This window comes from Cavia porcellus, unplaced genomic scaffold (assembly GCF_034190915.1).
Source record: "Cavia porcellus strain 051 isolate PalLab524CR breed Dunkin Hartley unplaced genomic scaffold, mCavPor4.1 scaffold_19, whole genome shotgun sequence".
NCBI lineage: Eukaryota > Metazoa > Chordata > Mammalia > Rodentia > Caviidae > Cavia > Cavia porcellus.
The window spans coordinates 36,699,440-36,722,557 of record NW_026947502.1 but is presented as its reverse complement, the minus strand read 5'-3'; the positions used below and the strand labels follow the sequence as shown (position 1 = coordinate 36,722,557).

Below are 23,118 nucleotides of genomic sequence, written 5' to 3'. Positions count from 1 at the left end.
ACTGTCTGCCCTCTGGCCTTTCAAAATTAACAAATGAAGCTGGGCATGGTGGCACATGCCTGTAATTCCAGCACTCTGGAGACTGATACAGGAGTATTTTTGCAAATTCAAGGCCAGTCTGGGCTACAAAGTGAGATAAAGACAAACCTGAACTGCATAGTGAAATCCTGTCTCGAAAAGACAAATAAAATTAACAAATGAAAGGTTTTGGCCCAGGCAGGACACTGTAGCCAGGAAAGCCACAACCGGAAGCAGGAAGCCCCATCTTGCCCTGCCCCTAGGAAGTTACCTGTGACGCCATCTTCCCGCCCCTGGGAATTTACATATGGCACCAAACCTAGGACCAATGGGCTACCTGTGTATCCCTAATGCCCGCCTTAGGTTCCACCCCAAACCGAGGTTATTTACAGGCCCCCACGCCGCGTGTCCGCCGGAGAGATCGCCGGACGCTAGCGGTGGGGGTTGCCGGTCATCTCTCTCCGTGTTCTCAGAATAAAGGCCGCTTTTTATTTTATATTTCTCATCTTTTGTTAATATTTTTCATCTTTTGGAAATAACTCTATCAACAAACAGTATTCATCTCCAAATGCAAGGGTAGCTTGTGATGCTACTTGTCTTTCATTAGAAGTCAATGTTTGGCTCAAAAATAACATTACATTTTTCTAGATTTGAGTAAGTTGTCTAAAGACAACAGTGCACTTATCAGGGTCATCTGAAAACTTCCCCTGATCTTGTTTGATCTGTTCTGGGTCACTGAGAGAAATGGATACATTGTCAGGAGAATGTCTGAACTGGCGGCTTACTTCTTGTAAGTGGTATTGTCCTTGAGGGGGTTGGACAGGTCAGCTGAAGGCCCATACAGCCCAGTAGAGATTTCAACTGCAGCTGGTTTAGGCACCTCACCCTGGGACTCCAAGGGGTGAGGAAGCGGGACCTCAGACTCCAAAGGGCAAGTGGAGAACACTTTAAATTCCACCCAGGGGGTGAGGCTTTGATTAGGGTTGTTATGGAAACCTTGTCCTCTTGTTTAGTAATAATAGGTGGGGCTTTGATTAAGGCTGTTTTGGAAACTTTATTGTCAGGGTCCAAAAGGCAAGGGCAGGAAAGCTCAGGCTCAGCGATAAGGGCTGAGGTGTCTGATTTTCCTGTGGTTGTTGATTTGGAGCCAGACATCTGAAGAATCCAATTAGTATCAACAGGAGAGTCAGAAGGCAAAGTAGGACTGGAAGATTAAATTCTTTTTTTTTTTTTGTCTTCTTTCCTTTTTATCGGTACGGGGGGGGGGGGAGATTAAATTCTTAAAAGTACCATTATAGCATTATCTGAGATAAGGCTGCCTATCCTGGTCTTGTTTTCTAAGGGATTAGATTATGAATACTGTATGAAAAAAACTTTTTACTTAAAATATTGGATCTCTTACACATGGATGAGTTAAGACATTAGAGGAAGACTAGAGAATCCAGATTATTGCATTTTTTTTCCTGCATACTAACATTTGAGAGAGAACTGTGAGTCATCCTGGATCATCTGTGTTTGTTTTCAGGGCTTTAGGATTTTGTAATTCCAGAATATAAATTGACTGATGCTGTGAACACTGAAGAGCCCTAACTCTCAAAATCCTAATCTCTCAGCTCTCCATTTGCCCCTGACTTCAGTAACCCCACCTGCTATATGTCCCAAATTTACCATCTCTAGCCTCAGCCCCTCCTGAGCCTCAAACCCATTTCTACAACCATCTGCTTTGCATAGACACTTGGGTATCTCAAAAGTACTTCTGAACTGACTGTTAACCCCAGGCTTTTGAAAGTGCTCTCCCTAACCAAGCAATTCATGTAAAAATCTTTTAAAAGTTACAGTAGTGGGCAGAGGATATTCCCCTCCCCCCAATACTGGAGGATTAAGTCCTGAGCCTTTGCAGAAAGCTACATCCCTAATCCTTTTCCTCCTCTTTTAATTTTTTTGTTTGTTTAACTTTCGGGACAGATTCTTGCTAAATTTCTAAGTTGCCCAGGCTGGTCTCAGACTAGCCAATCTTCTTGCCTCATTGTCCCAGTATGCTGGAACTGCACCAGGTTTACAGCGGGTAGAAGATCTAATTTTGATAGAGTCCTTCTTGTAATATCCCCACTCGCTCATCAAAGTGCCCCAGGAAATTATCAAAAGTACACCAGAAAATTGTGTCAGCAGTTTGTCAGCAATCTGCCATGCCACTTCTGAAAGCCCAAGACAGTCATTGACAACCACTTGTAATGACAAACTCTCTTCTCTTCCTCTCGATCTGGCTGTGAGTTAAATTCTGGCAGGATTGCTTGCTTGGATTTTGTCAACAATGTTCTCATTTGGCGTCCTTTTGAGCTCCAGTGCCTGGAGGCACGGTGCAGTGTGAAGAGGTTTGCACAGCGGGAGACACATGCTCAACTTTGCAGCCTTGCTATTTAAGGAAAAATCTCAGTGAAGCTTCATAATCCTCAGAGCCTTAGTCTCCTTGTCTGTAAAATGGAAAAGTGCCTCTCTTGACGATGAGATGAGATGTCTGGCACCTTAATGTGTACGGAATGTTAATTCCTTCCCACCGTCACAAGCTGGGAATAAGCTTCCCAGAATAATGGTTTCTTCAGAGGCTGTGGAGTTTGTATTTCTCTCACCAGATGGAATTTACTTACTGGCTCTCATCGGTAACACCAGCTTTAATCTTTTTAGACTTTGATCTTTTTAGTCTGAGAAAGTACTTTTTTCTTTTTGTTTTCTGTTCATCACTCCTCGCACCACATAGTTAAGTGTCTTGTTAAAACAGAGTATGTTTAAAGTAAAATAATAACAATAATAAAAATTTCCTCTAGTGATTAAACAGGATTTTGTTTTGGTTTTGTGTTTTGCTTTTCTTTTGTGTTGGTGCTGGGGACTGAACCAAGGACCTCACATAGGCTTAGCAGGCTCATTACCACTGAGCTATACCTCTGGCCTCTTAACACTTTTATTTTTTGAGTTAGACAAGCATCTTAAATTAGATGATAAAAATTGCCCATATATTGTTGTATTGTTCCCAGTACCTGGCAGATAGAAGGTGCACAACAAATTCTAAGCCCCGTCAGACTACAATGTGACTGTGAGCATTTCAGCACCGATACCTGAATTGTAATGACCCCTCACCATGGACAGGGGGTCCTAGAAGTATTCGACCTGGCCTCAGATTTCAGTATCATCTTTGAGTTTCTGGAGTTGGCAGGGAAGGAATGGAAGAAATACATTACTCACCTCCACCACCCACACCCCCGGCGCTGCAAGCAGTTTAGAAGGCTAAACTTTCCCGGGTGAGTCTCACAGGGCTGCTGTAACAACTTACCCTAAGCTGAATGACTTGGAAAAACAGAAATTCATTGAAATCAGAGTATCAGTGGGTTGTGTTCACTCTGAAAGCCGCGGAGAAGTGATATTTTCGGGGCTGGGGATTTAGCTCAGCGGCATAAGCACCTGCCTTACAAGCAGGCAGTCGTGAGTTCGATCCCTGGTACCGATAAAAAACAAAACAAAAACAAAAAAGGCAAAAAAAAAAAAAAAAAAAAAGAAGTGATATTTTCATGTCTTCTAGCTCTTGGTGGTCCTGTCAACATAACATCAGTTACATCTTCTGCTCACTGATTACCAGTCAGTGAGTGATCTCATTTTAACTTACCGATCTCTGTAAAGACTCAGTTTCTTTTTTTTTTTTTTTCTTCTTCTTTTTTTTTTTTAAGACTCAGTTTCTAAATAAGGTCACATTCTCTTGTACTAGGGGTTAGGATTCCAAGGTAGCTTTTTATTATTATTATTATTTAAAGGAGAAAAAATAATATAGTATAAGGGTACAAATAATACAGAATTTCAAAAAAAAAAAACCAGTAAGAAGTCACTAGTTAATAGATTACATATTGTCATCTTAGAAATAGTTGTTCAAGTTACAGGATTAAAGCATACAAAGTGGACATTCAAACAGTGAGACTGCAAATAGTTGTGTTCAATGATCCAACAAAACTTAGTAATATGGTCATCTATCTTAACACACCTAAATACACTTGCAGTTGTACTGTTAGGTCTGAGAGAAGGGTGAGGAGAGAGAAGTCCGTGGGAGGAATGGAGCGGAGTGGACGGCCGTAAAAGTAGTGGTCAGTGGTGGCTTTATTCCGGGAATGCGGGGAGGGGGCCCCCCCGCCGCCGCCGGCCCCGGGGCGCAGCATCTCTGCACCAAGCCCGGGGCCGGGCTGTGGTCTCTTCGGGAACACGGGGAGTGGAGACTGGCGCGCTGGAGTCTGGCGAGCTCTCTCTCTCTCTGGCGAACTCCCCCGGACACGTGGCGTGGGGGATCTAAATAGCCTAAGCTTAGGGCAGTGCCCCAAAGGCCATTAGAGATGCACAGGTATCTCATTGGCGCACAGGTCCTTAAGGATGGGGATATAGAATTACAATCAAGTCCATAGGGGGCAGGGTGGGGGAGGAGTTTAGCTGCAGCCTTTTCTGGTTACAGTGTTTCATCTGGGCCGGCAACTCTTTCAGTACCCTTTAGAACACTTTTTTTTCCTCTCTTTTTTACAACAACATTTACACATTTTGGGTTTTATTACTCCCATAGTTCTTATTACTTTTTTTTTTTTGGAAGAGAATAAAACCAAATATGACAAAACAAAGCAGCCAGTCAAAACAAAGGATGGACATAGCACATGATGTAAAAACAGAATACAAGGTTATCAACAATGGTTACCATAAGGCCTCTTGCTACCTTAAAAAGAATTGCCTACATCATTAGGTATAATAAAATTGAACAAAACAGTATAGAACAAGACCAATAAAACCTAAACATTGGAGACATTACAGGACTTCAAAAGAAGATAATAGTCAAACCAGAATGGACGTCATAGTGAATCTTACTGCCTTCAAAGTAGTTGCCTATACCTTCAAACTTGATACTATCAAACAGAAGAGAGCAGAGTAAAATCAGTCAAAACAATCTGGTGGGAGCAATACAGGGCTTCAAATCAAGTTATTAGGAAATCAAAAAAGTTACTATAATATATCCTATTTTTTAAAAATTTTTTCCCTTAATTAAAAAAATAATAAAAATAATAATTTTTTTTTAAAAAAGGGGGAGATTGAGATAAAAGAGGACATAATAACATAACAATACAGGTCAAAGCACAACAATTTCAGCAACCTAGTGCTTCACCACCAGATAACCCAACTTAATAGTAGTTACCATAGTGTCTCTTTCCTTGAAATATTTGAGTATAACTTCATATACTATGTCTTCAAACATATCAAGGCAGTGTGAAACCATTCAAGAGGATGAAAGTACTACAGGGTATTTAGAACCAATGGAAAATGAACAATGGTTTCTAGTAATCTTTTGCCTATAAAAATTTTTGTTTATACTATCACATATAATAAAATCCAGTAAGATACAACATGATAAAACCAATGGAGACAGATGAACAACAGTTTGGTGGGACTTCAAAACAAGATGATATTAAATCAGCACTAGCTATTATGATGTCTTGTTTTCTTCAAAATAGCTGTTCATATCATCACAGGCAATAAGATCAAACAGCCAGAATAACGCCATTCCAATTAATGAGTGAAAACTTTATAAGGTTTCAAAGCCACATTATGGGGAATCATGATTACCACATACTTTTATATATTTGAATCATTTCTTACAATAGGGAAACTCTTTGGTGTTCATACATGTGAGTTTGATTTATTTCACTTACGAGTATGGTCTCAAGCTGTGTCTATTTATTTATAAATATCTCAATGTGATCCTTTTTTATAGCTGAGTAGTACTCCATTGTATAAAAATACCACAACTTTTTTATCCATTCCTCAGTTGATGGACCATCCAATATAGCTTTTTTGGAGTGTGGGCAGCCTGACTCAGCTCATCACAGCCTCCATACCTTATAATGTGTTCCCAGTGGGTCTGAAGAACTTTTTCAAACATCTGTGCTTGGAATCTTTATGTGAACTCTGCTGAGACATTTAAATAAAAGACTACAATAGTGGTTAGTAGTATTGATTACAGAGTTTTACAAATGGTGCCTATTTGTATGACCTAGGAGGCTTTAAAGTAATATCTATTAACTTGCCTTCCTTTAAGGTTTTTAATACATTGAGTCTAATCTTTTAAAATTAGAGGAGTTTTTACAGATTGAAAACCAACACCATTTTACCTCCATGAATGCAGCTATCTTTAACAAACTATAATTAAAGAGTACTAGAATTAACTTGCATAAACCATTTTGGAAAATATTTTGACTTTCTAATCATAGCTCATTGTTGTACTCTAGGAAAAAATAGCTTCCTTATATTTGTATTATAGCAAAATACCTGTAACTTGGCCTTACTGTATATGTGTTTTCCTTCTCCCTCTGGGTGATCTAATTGATATGTTAATCAATGCTCTCCTATGTAAAGATTTGTAAATTCCTGTGAGACTTCCCCTTCCCCTCCTAAGGGAAACAAAGGTTGTTAATTGCTGCTAGACTTCTCTATTCTCTGCTGAGGAAAACAGGATGTCTTCCTAATCTAAACTTGCTTGTTGGTAGGGAAACCTGCTTGTTAGCCCAACCCTTACCTGTACCTTGCTCTTCCCAAGAAATGTAATCACCATGTTCCTGTTCTGTAGTGCGCCACAAACCCAGCCCCCTCCTCGCATTGTAAGACCAGCAGCTGTTTGTGGTTTTACAAGATAAAAGCCCTGCCCTTTAGCTGTCAGACACAGTCTTCCATATTGGCTACTGGAGGCTGTGTCGCCAGGCCTGGCCCAAAATAAAGCCTTTGCTCCCTAAATTTTAATTTCTTGCTTCCTTGGATTTTATTCCAGGGTCTGAGCTATCACACTCATATTAGTAGGTGAGTTTCAAATGTCTCTAAAACCATAAATAGAGGCATAGACTGTAGCTATCAAGTCTTACTCCTTGAATAAAATGCTGAGTCTTCTTAAATCCTGTACTCCTTCAATATAGACTATTTTTTCTAGTAGCAATTTATGCCTAAAGCTGTGAAGGTTTACGTAACAATGTCTTCTTCATTAACACATGGAAACGTGAAAATTCAGATTTTTTTTTTTTTGAGACAGGCTCTCACTATATAGTTCAGACTAGCCTTGAACTCACAGCAGTCCTCTTACCTCAGCCTGCCAAGTGCTGGGATTATAGACTTGTGCCACTATAACTGGTGAAAATTCAGAATCTTAAAAGACTTTGCTTCTAAATAAATTAGCTGAACAGTGTCTCAAAATTATACGAAGGTTACAGTGTCTATCTCAATTTATCTGAGTCTAGAAGATTAATTGCATCACAAAAGGACAAACACTGCATTTATTGGTAGGGAAAGTCACATTGAAGAGCTACAGCATGCCTTCTGCCAGGCACAGATTTTTGTATGACATCTATCAAAGCATCTTAAACATAGTTAAGATGCTTAGTGGAGTAATGAGTAAAGGACTTGAACTGTGGGCTATGTGTGAAGCTCAGTGGTAAAGTGTGTGGTTGTGTGTGTAACACCCTGGGTTCCAACCCCAGCACTGGAAAAAAAAAAAAGAAAAGAAAAGAAACCTGAATAAACACTGCTCAAAAAAAAAGAAATCTGAGATACAAAATAGTCACTCTGAAACATCACTAATACAAGGCTTTGGATTAATGAGATTTCATGTCTTGCTGGTAGAAGAGTAAATTGGTACAACCATTTTTGGAAAATAGACTATAATCTACTAAATTTGAAGATTTACAATTCTCATGGATCCTAGAAAAGTTTATGCTGATGTGTGTCTGAATACATGTTCTGTGCAAGAAAGCACTTGCCTAGAAGGCCGTCCACAACAGTAAAGAGGCAAATGTTGAAGCACCTATGTATGGAATACTATAGGTATCAGTGGACTACAATTATCTGCATAATGTTTATAACAGGTTTGGAAACAGGCAAAATTTAAATCTGCTAGAATGTAAATCCCACAAGGGGAAGGACATGTACTATTACTCATTGTTTTAAGTGCTTAGGATAGAGTATTGCACACATGCTCATTAGATGTCAATGGACATTTGTTCAATGATTGTTGAATGATTTTAACTATTTAGGGATATATATATATATATATATATATATATATATACACATATACATATATGTATAAAAATATTTTAAAATTCCATTGCTACTAGAATCAGGAGGAGTTACTTCTAAGAATAAAGGAAGAAGTTGTATCCAGGAAGACATTATTATTGTTTTTTCCTTTTTCCTTTTTATCAGTACCAGGGATCAGACTCACAACTACTTTCTAGCAAGGCAGGCCCTTATGCCGCTGAGCTAAATCCCCAGCCCCAATATTATTATTGTTGAGTTGTCTTTTGGTGCTGGTAATTTCTTTTTTTTTTTTTTTTTTTTTGTCTTTATCATTTTTATTGGTACCAGGGATCGAACTCACAACTGCCTGCTTGCAAGTCAGGTGCTTATGCCGCTGAGCTAAATCCCCAGCCCTGATATTATTATTGTTGAGTTGTCTTTTGGTGCTGGTAATTTCTTGACCTGGATAGTTGTCATAGGAATATTTAGTTGACTCTTTAAGATATATATATTTATTTTATGAATTTTCTATATGTAATATTTCAGGATAAAATAGCTAATGAAGCAGACTTCAATTGATTTGTTTTCTTTTATATATTTATTTTGGAGCCTAGGCAAGACGAAGGTACATATGGGGACTCAGGAAGGGTCACATAGCAACTGTTCGCAGGAGAACTGCATATGACTATGTGACACTGGTGACCACAGACCTTTGCATGTATTTTGGACCAGGACCTTTTGGCTTGGATGCTAAAGAGATCTAGGCTGGTTTCTCCCTTTGCCACTCACTGCGGAGTGGGAAACAGAACTAGGCAATTTCCACAGCTGTGAAAGAGGGTATAGTGACTAAATGAAAATGAAACAAAATAAACTGAGAAAGGCAATTTTCACTGTTGAGGCTCAGTTTCGTGTCTTTGCGGGCATTTGAAAAGACACCCTTCTCCTGCCAGAGACCGCTTTGGGGCACACAGTACAAAAAGTAGGTGACTCCACTTTGTTATTGAAAGGGGCACTGCTTCAGGGGAGAGGCCATGGTGGGGGTTGGTGTCCCTTTCCTCTGCTGAGCACTGATGTGTGCAGGGCTTTTCAGCACCCTTGATGCCTGCAAATGATGGTAATGCCTGACCCAATAAAATGATAAACATTGATAGACCCAAATTCTCACCACTGAAATGAGGAACCATGTGCTGGGAATAGCTGACCCATCCAGGTGACCTTTAACTTTTTATGCCACCCAGGGAATCATTTTCTATAGATTTTATTGTGTTTTTAATATAACTTCATTGAATGCAGCAATGTTCTGGGAATCTTCAGGTCTTGTCTCAAAGACAGGTCTCAGTGATAATCGCTCAGATCACTTTTCTCATCTCCAGAGCCACAGTTCCTGAACCTCTCTAGCTGGAGCCAGGGGTGCTTCGGGCAGCCAGAACAAGAGAGGACAGGGCATTGGTGGTGAATGGGCAACTCTTTAACACAGGATGAAATGTTTTATTTTTAAAATCTGAGAGTCTGTACAAATATTAGAGACAGATAAGTTAGGAACAAATATTACAGGGAGTCAGTTAGGGTGGGGCCCTTGAGAGAATCAATACAAAAGACAAAAACACGTAAGCACTGCAACTGGAAATGTATCTGTTAGAGACCAGGCCTCAAGATAAAGACAAAATGACCAGGCCTGTATGCTCCCTCAGGGATGAGCTTAATGGTAACACCTGGTCCAATAAAGTCTGTAGATATCAGTCACCTTTGTGTCCACATGAACAAGACCCTTGGACCCAGCCTTCCTGAAAAGTTCTTTGCACTTTTCGTGGACACTTGCTACGTGGCCTGCTTCCCTGCTGGATTACCATTATCTAAGTGACTACAATAAGATGTCATCTTATTGGTTGATCATAGTTTTGTCCCATGTTGTACCCACCTTATGATTTTGCTCTATGAAACCTGCTCCAGAAAGTGGGCTCATTGTCAACCCCGTGGGCCTCCTCCTGTCTCTCAGAAGCTCTCTCAATAAAAATTTCCTACTCTTAACCTCTGTTGTTGCTTAGAATGTGTTCTTCAGTCTTGGGGAACATGAACACAGCATGTGTAACATCTAGCAGGGTGAGACTTAGCGTATCTCTTCCATATCATTCCTCTGTCACAGGCATTCATTTGACCCTGGGTTTTGAGGTCCTTGTGCTCCAACATTCTCTGACTGTTAAGTCTGCAGGACAGCAATGAAGAATAGAAATTAGGGTAAGTGTGGGAGTCAGATTTTGTTCCACTCCACAGTTCCAAAAGAGTGACCTCAAGTGAGTTGTTAGTGCCTTATTTGAATGACCTTGAGCAAATGAGAGCCAAATGTGTAATTCATGTAAAGGAAATGTAATGGCTCAAAAATATTAACAAGTTAAATCGAAATTTTTGTTTGTTTATTTATTTGTTTTTTGAGATAGGGTCTTTCTATGCAGTTCACACTGACCTTGAACTCACTATGTAGCCAAGATTGGCCTTGAACTCATGGTGATCATCCTGCCTCAGTCTCCCAGGTGCTGGAATTACAGACATGAGCTGCTATGCCTGACTCTTATGAAAAACTAAATAGAGCCCTGCATCATAAATTTTGATTTCCATAAACTGCATAATTACTCTCTCAAGATAGTTTTTCCAAAGAGCATTCTGACCTTGTTCAGTAGTTTTCTGGGTAACTGTATTTACAGGCTAGACACGGGGGAGGATTTACTACTATGGAAAAATAACATGTGTCCCAAGGCTCGAGAAATAGGAGGACCCTCGTGTCCTGCAGCTTACCCAGTGAGGCTTGCTTAACAAGGTCCCTATGTTCTCTCTTTGACTACCGTAGAGTGATTCTGTGTCAGACAAGGCTGAGAATGTCAGGAAAATGAATGAAGTTCACTCTTTTCTTTTTTAGTGCTACGATTCAAATCCAGGACTTCATAAAATGCCCTACCTCTGAGCTACACCCCCAGACACAAACTCACTCTTAGAAAACAGTAGTTTTGTTTCGCTGTTTGATTGACAGGCTAAGGACCAAAGGGACAAAGGAAGGTTTGGGGCTTTGCCACAGAATTCACATTGAAAATTACAAGCTCTGGTGGCCTGTGTAAAAATCAGAACTAAGCGGCTACTATGGGGAATTTTCAAAAAGTTGGAAGGTTAGTCTTCCACAGTTCCTAGATAGATTCTAGATGGTATTTAATTTGATGTTCTATTTATATTCCTCTCTTTAGCTGAACTAAACTTCTAACTAGGAGGAATAACGCAACAACCGAAGTTAGTTTACCTTGTAAGTGGATATGAGATTCTAAATGAAGATATTGCCCCCTAGTGCTGAAATGTAGCTCAACCACGAGTGTTCCTCAAAGCTCAGCCCCGTGTCCTGAGTTTTCTCAGAGCCTGATTGTATCTGTGGGAGCTCAAAGGAATTAACATTATTGCACAGTGTCTGATAAATCTGCAGCTACAAATGACTATTGCCCCTGCGAGCACTGCACGGAAAACTTTGAGGGACTGTAATTTCCTGGAAGTGTGAGGAAGCAGTGGTGTACATTAGAAAGAGCAACTGTTTTATAGCGAAGAGTTTTGGTTCCCAAGTTTCCCTTCATGTTTGTGGGAAGTGGCTGCTTACTCTACTGTGTGTCTCTTGCCTCTGGATGTAGAATTTGTGATCTTCATGGAAGATAATCTTTTTATATTTTATGTACTTTGTTTTAAGTATCATTGGTGTTAAAAATTCTGTATACAATATCAGGATATTTGATTCAGCTTGTTAGTGCATCAAACCTGTGAATTTTTCCTAACTGACAGGCAAAAAGTTCTTTGTGTTTTGTTATCAGGAAGAGAAAGTGTGTTGAAGGGATTCGTCTTCTGGGACCTTCACTGGTCAGGTTCTCTAACCTAGAGACAAAAATCTCTGATTTGTACAAAGAAAAGGTTAATTCTTTTTTTTTTTTTTTTTTTGTCTTTTTCGGTACCAGGGATCGAACTCACGACCGCCTGCTTGTAAGGCAGGCGCTTATGCCACTGAGCTAAATCCTCAGCCCCTGAAAAGGTTAATTCTTAACTATTACCTGGGATTGGATCATCAGGGAGCTGGCTGTTAAGGATGAAAGAGAACTTTAAAGAATACAAGAGAAGCAGTTGCAAGGCACAGAAACTGCCAAAGGGCTGAAAAAGAGCTCCCAGGAGGGAACAAACCTCGAAAAAAACATTGCTGATGTCTCCTGATGTCTCCCAGCTGGGATCCAGACCTCAGCAGGGCAGGGCAGCCGTGGCCCACCCAGCAATGGGAAAATGCTGGTGGAACACCTTGAGAAACTGGTTTTCTGGTGGGGAGGGATGATGCATGCCTGTACTCTTAGCACTGAGGAGGCTGAGGCAAGGGAATTTCAAGTTCAGTGTTCAAATAGCTCGACCCAGGCTCAAACTAAAACAAAGCAAAGCAAAACAAAATCAAACAAACAAACAAAAGAAAGAAAGAAACTGACTATGGCTTGAGGCTAAAAGGAGTGTCAAAAGACTGCAGGCTGTGAGCTGCCCATGTGGGACTTTAGCATTTCAGATTGTGAAGTTTGTGAAGATTGTGAGGGATGCTCAACCAGTGAAGCCTATTCAAAAATCCCAAATTCTGAAAAACCCTGATATTTGAAACCCTTCTGCTCCCACACACTTTTATATTGCATAGTCAGCCTATGCCTTTCCCCCTAGCAGTCAGGTTATGAGCTCTAATGTTATCAGTCTTTTCCAACAAGGAGCTCTTGTGTAATCTGATTTCCTTTCTTTTCTCCTTTCCCTTCCCTCCCCCTTTTTTTCTGTATTTTTCTTTTCATTCTGTTCCTCTTTGTCCACTATTTCTTTGAGTTTTGCTCCTATTCTTGTAATTTCTAAGCAATGCAATTTTGACCTAATTTTTTTCCAGTTAAGTTGACTGACTAGATCATTGCTTATAGTGAAAGGTTTCTGCCCTAGTATAAATTACTGGACGCTATGGTGTGGTCTAACATGGCAGAAGGCCAAAGCAAAAGCAACACTTACCCTGACAGCCACTTCCTCCTCCTCCCCCTTTGTTTTAGTTACTTTTTAGTCATTGTTGAGACAAAACACCTGAAACCCAAAGTCAGGGAAGGAAGGTTTATTTCTTACAGGTTGGAGGTTTCACTCCATGCTCAGCTGGCTCCAAGCCACAGGGTGGCACGGTGGGGCTGCTGTTCATGGCTGGCTGCAAACAGCAAAAAAGAGAGACACTCTTTCTTCCTGCCCTTCCATCATATTGTTGCTCCACTCTTAGGCAGGTGGAACACTCACATCGCCAATCCCAGCGCTAGACAACAAACCAATCTAAACACTGGATTCTACAGCATCTATATTGCAAGAGGTCTGGGAGGGGGGCAAAGGAATGTATAATCTATAACACCTTTCACCCATGATTACAACTTTTTTCCTTTCCTGAAGGCAAAGAGAATTCCAATCAGTGCCTCCTACAGCATCAGCGCCTGTCCCAGACTGCCTCTGGTCAGAGGATTTCTAGCCACCATGTGGTGTGCGCCTCCCTCTCCACATCCTCAGTAAAGGCCACTTTTTCTTTCCTTTTGCTTCTCTATTGTGCTGGAAAACGCTAACTGCTAGGGTTATTTCCAAAAGATGAAAAATATTAACAAAAGATGAGAAATATAAAATAAAAAGCGGCCTTTATTCTGAGAACACGGAGAGAGATGACCGGCACCCCCACCGCTGGCGTCCGGCGATCTCTCCGGCGGACATGTGGCGTGGGGGCCTGTAAATAGCCTCTGTTTGGGGTGGAACCTAAGGAGGGCATTAGGGATACACAGGTAGCCCATTGGTCCTAGGTTTGGTGCCATATGTAAATTTCCAGGATCGGGAAGATGGCTTCACAGGTAACTTCCTAGGGGCAGGGGAGATGGGGCTTTCTACTTCCAGTTGAGGTTTTCCTGGCTACAGTGTCCTATCTGGGCCAAAACCCTTTCACTAACAAGAGGCTGTTCTTTCCTAATTTAAGTCTTAATGATTTAAATATCTCTAAGCAATTGCTTTAGCTATATCCCACAAATTTTAATACTGTGCTTTAATTTACATTGTTTTAACTATTTTGTAATTTCCCTTGTGATTTCTTCTTTCACCCGTGTGCTATTTAGAAGTACATTCCTTAATGTCTGTCTACTACTTGGATATTTTCTAGTACCTAAAAGGTTCTTGCCTCAGTATAAATTATGATGCAGTTATGGCGGGAGTCTAGCATGGCAGAAGGCCTAAGTGGGACGCTTACCACTTCCTGCTTCTTCTTCAGCCGTAATTGTAACTCCTCTTTCTGTTTGCAGGCACAGAGAATCCCACTAAGTTCCTCACACATCACCAATATCCACCCATGTGCTACTTCCTACCAGAGATCATATAACCCTCTGTCTCTCTGTATCTGATTGAAGGGGATAGCCCAGCTGCCATAGGCTGTGTGCCACTTTCCAGGTCCTCAACTCAATAAACCTGTTCATTTTGTACTTTTTGCTTCTCTGTTGCACCAGAATACTCTGGCAGTACCTTTTTCTTATTGTTGAGTGAATATACTCTTTATGTTTTAAGTCTTTACAGTTTATTGAAACTTACTGAATTTAAATATAGTTGACCCTAGTGAACATTTCATATTCACTTGAAAAGCATATTGTTGGATGAAATGTACTATACATTTCACTGAGGTTGGATTGATTGGTAGAAGTTTTTATTAGTACTGTTTGCAGCACTTAATGTTGACATTTCTTGTGTGGAGTTGGTGCATACATGTAAAGTACTTATATTCTTGCTGTTTATCTAGCTACTTGTTCCAAGAGGGAAGTTTTAAAATCTTCAAATATAAATTGCTTGCTTTTCCTTTTTTTATAGGTAGCTCAGTTAGAAATATTATAGGCAGTCAGACAGGGCTAGTCCCTCAAGGGAGCCAGAACAGAGGACTAAACATCTTGTGACCTCAGAGGAGACAGACACCTCTGCTGTGGGCCAGATCTTAAGACAAAAGGCAAAACAAATGCACCCACACCCTAAGTATAAACAGCAGGGATTGATATTCTAGATAGTTACGGATCACTTTGAAGAAGCCAGGAGTCACCATCCCACACCCTACTGGAAGAGACACTGCTCTTTAAGCATGCATGCCCACTTGCTACATGACTTGTTTCCCAAATTGTCTTCAATTTGGTCAGTTTTACCTGAACAATTAGTCTTACTGGTTGGCTGTAGTTCTGTCCCACCTCATGTCTGGCTGCCTTGTGAGTTTCCGTGTTTTCCTCACCTTAGACCTGCCTCACTTTGTGCTTTTACACTATAAAAGTCCTAGAAAAGACTCTTTGGCAACCCACTTGGGACCCCTTCTGTCTCTATCAGGCAGAAGCTTTCTTCCTTTCAATTAACCTATTTTGCTCTTAACCTCCATTGTTCCTAAAATTCATTCTTTGATTTTAGAGAACACGAACTCACACCGGACATTTAGTAAGTTGGGTGTTTCATTCCCCTATATCACCTTCAATGCAACATTCTCCACATTGTGGGACCTCAGATCCACAGCATCTGATTCTGGAGGTGTAAGGTACAGTTAGGTGGTCTGCATTTTCATTTTCTTCTCTCTGATGATGAGTTGTTTGGTTATTAACATACAAATGATTGAGCCTGGCTGCAAGCACAGGGAATCTGTATTTCTAGAGAAGTACATGGAGGGTGTTGGTATTTAATCATTACCTGTCAACTTGTATCAGAGAGATAAGTTTAGGGTTGATGGAGGGCGGTGTGGAGGGGTGGGGAGTAACAGGAGTTTAATTCTCTTAAGAGTTTGTCTCCATTAATTATTTTCTTGATTACTTAACCAGCAACTTTGCTTTGGCATAGAGATAACTACTCTCAGTCAGCAAGAGAAAAACCGTTCAGAGTCTAGATTCCAGGGAAACAAGCTAAAGCTCAGCTAACTCTGATTTGCCTTTTTTTCTCTTGCTTTAGCAGTGGATGTTATTCTGTGGGAGTTCGGCCCAATTCCAGTAACACATGTATGTTCCTCAAAGTGTATTTTTCTCAGTCTTCAGGGGCCAGTAGGTTCACTGGGAAAACAGGAATACATAAGGCAAAATGGACCTTGCTTTGTCTCTGACATTACTGGGTGTTTCTCTAGGATTTTCATTGAATAGGTTCTCTTACTAAAACAAAAAACAGCTGTCCCCAACAATAACAATGGCAGCGAATTTTAAAACCTATGCCTTAGCTGATTAAAATTCCTGAACCTGTCTTTCTCTCTTTGTGTGAGACTGTGGGGAACCACTTGAAAGGAAATAAAAGGAGCAAATGCTAGGAAAGGGGCCCCACAAGGATCCTGACTGTTTTGTATTTTTGCAACAGAAGCAAACAAAGATGCAAATGGGGAACAAGGGCTCACCCACAATTTCAGAGTTAAAAATACAGTAGTTGCAAGCAAGCAAGACTTGCGTTACCCTGCTAGTCAAGGCTGACCAATGAGTGAGCCTCCTACAACTGATCTCAGAAACTGAGGCAGGAGTGGATCCTTTCTGCAAGTTTGAATCCTATTTTTGCACGGAGGACCTGGATGGCAATTGTTGGAGAAATCTTTCCTTTGTTTATGCAACTGCTGGTCTGGTTTGCCATTTGTCAGGGCAGCTGCTTCTTCCTGGTTCAGACCAAAGTCTCACTAAAGCCCTGTGTATACTTAGCTGGGCAGAGTGATGCATGCCTGTAGTCCCAGCACTCAGAAAACTGAGACAGGAGGATTGCCACAAATTCCAGGCCAGCCTGAACTAAATAGGGAGACCTTGTCTAAAAAATAAATAAACAAATAAAAAGGCCAACAGGCAAGCCCTACATGTGCTATGTTTCCCCTGGATTTCTGGGTTTGGCCTGGTTGTTTTTGTAGGTGGATTCAGGAACTCAGTTCATGCTTAAATAAGATCAAAGTATAAGGAAGGCTGGCAACCGGAGAGACTCTTGACTTTCAGGTTTTTCTAGATACTTGTAGTCGGGGTTATTTTGCCAGCTCTCAACTCCTGTATTATCAATCATGGAAGATTCTAGATGTGATAGTCAAGGCCTCCCACACAATTGACAAGGAGCAGTGATACCATGTCCTAGTCGTTTTTCCTTTGACTTAAGTTTTCTTCTTTAACCTCTCTTCCTCCACCTCTCATCTCTTCTAATTCTTCGAGACCACCTGGAAGACCATTCTGCTTGCTATTTCCTCTTTGTTTTCTCCTCTTATGTCTTTAATATATTTAATTTTGGCTTTCACCTCCCCTACTTGGAGATTCATACAGTCTTGAGGCCAGTAGGTTTTATAGTACAGTTTTATTGATGGTGGGGAGAGTGCAAACTATGAAAATAATAGACACCTGGAATATGAAAATGTCACAACAGATTGTAAATTTTGAAAAAGCTGATAAATGTACACAGACTACAAAAGCCAAAAATATAATTATTTTATTTTATATTAAGTACTTTCATGTCTCCAAATGTCTTTTTCCTTACATTTCTTGGCTGGCTCATCTTTGTTTCTTTGTGTGACAAAGCTCTGTAAAACAGAGGGAAGACAAATACAATTTAATTTCTTCTCTACTATAGTTGACCAAAATTAGTTATTATTGTAGGCAATTGAGACACATAAAACATACACGTTTATACAAAGATATCCTTTTTGTTTGTATTCGTGCTACAGATCTGTACCTAACAAACACAGGAACTTTGACAAACTATGCTATCATGTGTCTTCTACAGAAATGGGAAAAACAAAAGTGTGTATTAATAATTGTACTGACTGCATTGTCAGGCATATTCTTGACAATCTCCTTTTTCATTCTATGTATTTCAAACCCACTTCTTTTGTACCTAACAGGTCTTCCTGATTGCTAGGCATGTGCACATCAGTAATGTAGGACCAGAGGTCCTACATTTTTGTCACAATAGTAAGCAGAGTTACCACACCGGGTGGTAGCAGTCACCCTGGGAACCCCCACTCTTCAGCACAATGGGTAAACTATTATGTATGAAAATGACCTGAGCCATATAACACACTCTGCTAAACCCAAAGTAGAGGTGTTTTCAACTTGAATTACCTTTAGCCAGATTCTAAAAATGCTGTTAGGCAGTTCAGTGCCACTTAACATGAAAAATGTGACAGAGGGGAAGTAAAGGTGAAAAGAGAGCTGTTTTATATTTTATCTTTACAAATACAAGCAAGCATATGAACATGTGAACGTATTGGCGGTCTCTTTCTAGGACCTTTGCGGCTCCCACTGAGTGACTTGCCTTGGAAAATAAGCTTCATTAGTCCTCTTCTGACTGTAACTGTCATCAGCACTGGCTCACTTGCTTCACTTTGTTTATTTTTGTGCTGGAGACTGAACCCCGGGGTCAGGCACCAGTGCTACTGCCGGAGCTACTGCACCCCCAGGCCCTGTCGCTTCCATATTAGGAAACTTTTTTTCAATCTCCTGATTTTCACAATTTCATATTCTCCTGAGTGTTTCCTGTTTCACAAGCTGCTACTTCTCTGTCTGCTTTTTGTGCTGCCGGGCTTGGGATTTTCACTGCCCTCTAGGCTCACTTGTCCTCCAACGATCTTATCTGGTCCCTTCATTGTACACAGCAGTTATGAAATGATGCCTTCCACATCTACACCTCTGCCCTAAGATTCGCTGTGAGCTTGAGATATGTGAGCTGTCTGTCTGCTCGCTACTCAACTTGGATGGCTAATAGGAATCTCAAAAACAATTCACTGCTTTCAAGTAAAACTGAATCCTAAACCTACCTTCTTTTCTAGTGCTTCAGTAGTTCAGTCAAAACAAGGAGGCGTCTCTGGAGCTCTCTTTGCCTTTCACCTATTAGCGAGTGCGTCAGTCCCACCTTCAAAATATACTTGACAATTTCCTCCTTTGCTTCAGCCACCCTGATTCAAGGTCATCACTGCCTGTTGCTTCAGCTATTGGAATTGTTTTCCATTTTGCTTTCTGTGTCCTCCTCTTGCTGGCAGGTTTCTTTCATCTTCTGGTCGGAATCACCCAGTAGTTTCTTGTCATGTCTGGAATGTAATTTAGTCTGTCAGGACTTGCAGGAGTCACACAGTGGCCCCCCAGGTAAGTAGCATCAGCATGAGCTGAGAACTTGTTAGAAATGGGGGTCCCTAGCTCCCTCCTCATTAAAGCAGAAGCTCTGGGGGTGGCCAGCTATCTGTTCCGCACCCAGGAGTACAGGGGATCCCTAGGCAGGCTGACACTTGAGAAACTTGGCTCCGCACCACCTGTCCAGTAAATGCCCTCTGATCTCGTTGCTGGCCGCCTGCCAGTTCCCTCTCTCACCCCACTCCTGTCTCACCAGCCTGGCTGCTCCATGAAGAGGAGAGTAATCCACGGGACCCTGGCAGACGTGGTGCCTCAGACTAAACTCTCTCCCCCAGCCACGTGGACACTTAAGGGCCACTTCCTGTGCTCAAGGTTTGGATCCTCAGAGAGGCTTTCTTTGGCTTCCCTTTAGAAAACCACACTGCCTCCCCTTGATTTTCTGCATACCTGTTGCATCCGTCTATCATATTGTATATGTTTATTATCTCTATGAACTCGCAAGATTGGGGATTCTGCCTGTCTCCTTCCATCCCATTCCCAGCACAGGCGATATCAGTTAGAAATCTTATAGGCAGTCAGACAGGCTGGGCCCTCAAAGGAGCCAGAGCAGAAGTTCAGAGAAGGGACAAATACCTCTTGCTATGGGCCAGATATCAAGGCAAAAGGCAAAGCAAATACAATCACATCTAGAGATAGACAGTCCAAATAGTTCTCTGTCACCCCAAGAGAGTCAGGAGTCAGCATCCTACGCACTACAGGAAGAGTCCCTGCTGTTAAGGATCTCTGCTTACTAGGTGACTCGCTCCTCCATTTGTTCCTGATTTAATCAATTTTATCTGAGCAGTTAATCTTATTGGTTGACCACAGTTCTGTCCCACCTTATGCCCACCTTGCAAGAGTTCCCATTTTTTCCCACCTTGGACCCATCTCACCTCATGGTTTTACTCTATAAAAGTCCCTAAAAAAGACAGAGTCTTTGGCAACCACTCAGGATCCCTTCTATCTCTCAGATACAAGCTTTCTTTCCCTTAATATATTCCTCTCTTAACCTCCACTGTTTCTAAAATTTATTCTTCGATTTTAGAGGACACGAAATCGAACTGGATGTATAGTAGGTCGGGAGTTTCATTCTCCTATATTAGTAAGAGCTAAGTAAATGATTGTGGAATGAGTTAATGAACTTCTAGTATTTAATTAGTCGGGGAGCCACTTCCTTACACCTATCTAACCTTTCTCTTGAAAGGCTCTCCAAGCATTTCTGGTTCCTCTATGAAATGGCCTTTGGTGGATCTGGGACAAATTTAACTGGATTTTTTTTCTTTTCTTATCTGTAAGTGTAAGAGGGGGATGACAAAGTGGACTAGTTTTTGGATATGTTAATAAGTTTTTTTTGCTGTTGTTAATGTTAATGTCTAGTTCTGTTCTAGCTGCTGTTTTAGAGAAGGGGCTTTGAACTCCATGAAAATAAATCAGTTCTTTCATTTGTGTAGCAGGGACAATTTCCATCATAACCAAATAGAATACAGGGCATTTTCACAGTGGCAAAGTGCTGATGACATGTTAGTTTTATTCAGAACTTAGTGTTATATTATAGACAGCTAAGTTAGATGAAAATTAATACACAGAAATCGGCCTCCTGTAGAACTGGCCTCCTTAGAGAAAGTCGCATGCAAGCCCCTTTACAGTTAAACAGCAACTTGAGATTGTATTACAATTAGCACCATCTGATCCATGGGCCCAGATAGGCATCGGACACATAGGTGGACGGCCAGAACATCTGGATCGCCAGGCCCAGACCCGGACTCAGACTCTCAACCCTCTGCAGGAATGCTTTTGTTCTTTCTATGATTAGAAGTTATGAACTGTCGATGTCCGCTCCCGGCCGGCAGGAAGGACACACGACAAAGCCTGGCAGTGGACAACCTTTTCTTTTATTTTCCTTCTCCGTACAGCCTGCCCTGGGATCGCTCCCAGCCGAAGCCTCCTCTGGTCCGCTCCCCGCGGCTCCTTCTGGGCTTCTACTTCCGGGCTTCTCCTTCCCCCCCAGGGGTGGCACCAGTATATATACGGATACAGTGTCCAATCATGTTAAAGTAAGCAAGGCAAGCTGATTGGCTAACATCATCAGTTGCCAGGCAGACTATATTGTTGAGCGGGTTGCTTACGCGGTAAGCAGGAAACTAACGTGCTCGATGGGAGGGGTAATCTACCTCAGGCTTTACTCTTTACTACAGGCCTCACGTCCGCCAAGTGAGGCGACCGGGCTCGGGGCTGCGGCTCCCAACAATGAACAAGCTAAAGTCAATGATGCTCACCATATATCTTTGCTATGTGTCTGGCTTCCCTGTTAGATCAGTGCTAGCTAAGCAACTATACTTAATATCCCATAGATTGATTGTAGTTTTGATACAGGAGAATGAAACTTCCAACCTATTAGATGTCCAGTAGGTGTTTGTGTTCTCTAAAATCGAAGAATGAATTTTAGGAACAGCAAAGGTTAAGAGCAGAATGTATTCATGGAGAAAGAAAGCTTCTGTCTGAGAGAGAGAGAGACAGAAGGGGTCCTGAATGGGTTACCAAAGACTGTCTTTTACAGGAACTTTATAGGGTAAAACAACAAAGTGAGGCAGGTCTAATGTGGAGAAAGCACGGGAACTCACAAGGTGGGCATGAGGTGGGACAGAACTATGACTAACCAATAAGATTAATTGCTCACATAAAATTGATTAAAGCCAGACAAATGGGGAAATGAGTTATATAGCAAGCAGATATGCTTAAAGAGCAGTGACTCTTCCAGTAGGAGGTTGGGATGGTGACACCTGGATTCCTCAAGGTGATAGAGACCTATTTAGAATGTCAGTCTCTGATATGGGTGCATTTGTTTGATCTTTTGTCTTGAGGTCTGACCCACAGTGGGAGGTGTCTGTCTCCTCTAATGTTACAAGATAAGTGGTTGCTAGATATCTGGTCTTCTGCACTGGTTCCTTTGAGGGCCCAGCCCTTTCTGACTGCCTATAATATTTCTATCTAACTCAGCTACTTATAGTGGTTTGACCCACATTGGACCCATGTTGTGGTTGTATTGTATAAATTACCCCTCACTGTTGCAGGCAGCCAAGTTAGTTAGAAATATAGGCAGTGAGACAGGGCTGGATGCTCAAAGGAGCCAGTGCATATACCTTATAACTGTAGGGGAGACAGACACCTTGTGCTGTGGACCAGGCCTCAAGGCAAAGGATCAAACAAATGCGTCCATATCCCAAAGATTGATATACTAATTAGTTCCCCATCACCCTGGTGTCACCATCCCATCCCCCTAAGAGTTGTGAAAAGGTCACAACTCTTAAGAATGACCACTTCCTATGTGACTTGCTTTCTTATTTGTCCCTAATGTAATCAATTTTACCTGAACTATTGATCTTATTGGCTAACTACAGTTATGTCCCACTTTATGCCCATCTGCCTTGTAAGTTCCCAGCCCAGTCTCCCCTGCCTTGAACCCATGGTTTTACTCTATAGAAGTCCCTAAAAGAGACAGAGTCCTTGGTAACTCGCTCAGGTGACTTCTGTCTCTCTTCAGACAGAAGCTTTCTTTCTCTCAATAAGTAGATTCTACTCTTAACCTCTGCGATTCCTAAAATTCATTCTTCGATTTTGGAGAACACGAACTTGTCCCAGACATAGTAAGTCGGGAGTTTCTTTCCCCTGTGTCATCATGGAGAGCCCCAGAGGCCACCCACTTGGGACTTCACTTGGAAATCCAGGAGCTAGTCTTCTCTTTATTTCCAATAAAACTCTCTTATTTCCTCCTTTGGTTCCTGACTTCATTCCTTGTTGTGAGACCACGAACTTGACACTTCTGATATCTGACAGGTTGGGAGTTATTTAGCCTTCACACTTAGTTTTTGAACAA

The 23,118-nt window shown here is 41.3% G+C and overlaps 1 long non-coding RNA gene across 1 annotated transcript; it reads right to left on the bottom strand.

The window, feature by feature from the left end:
- Window positions 1-17,543: 17,543 nt before the first annotated feature.
- LOC134471717 (uncharacterized) lies at window positions 17,544-19,532 on the bottom strand. The gene is made up of 3 exons (XR_010041305.1): window positions 19,459-19,532; window positions 18,896-19,165; window positions 17,544-17,659 (listed from the first exon to the last, which is right to left on the bottom strand). It is a non-coding gene; the product is annotated as an uncharacterized LOC134471717 (long non-coding RNA).
- Window positions 19,533-23,118: the final 3,586 nt, after the last annotated feature.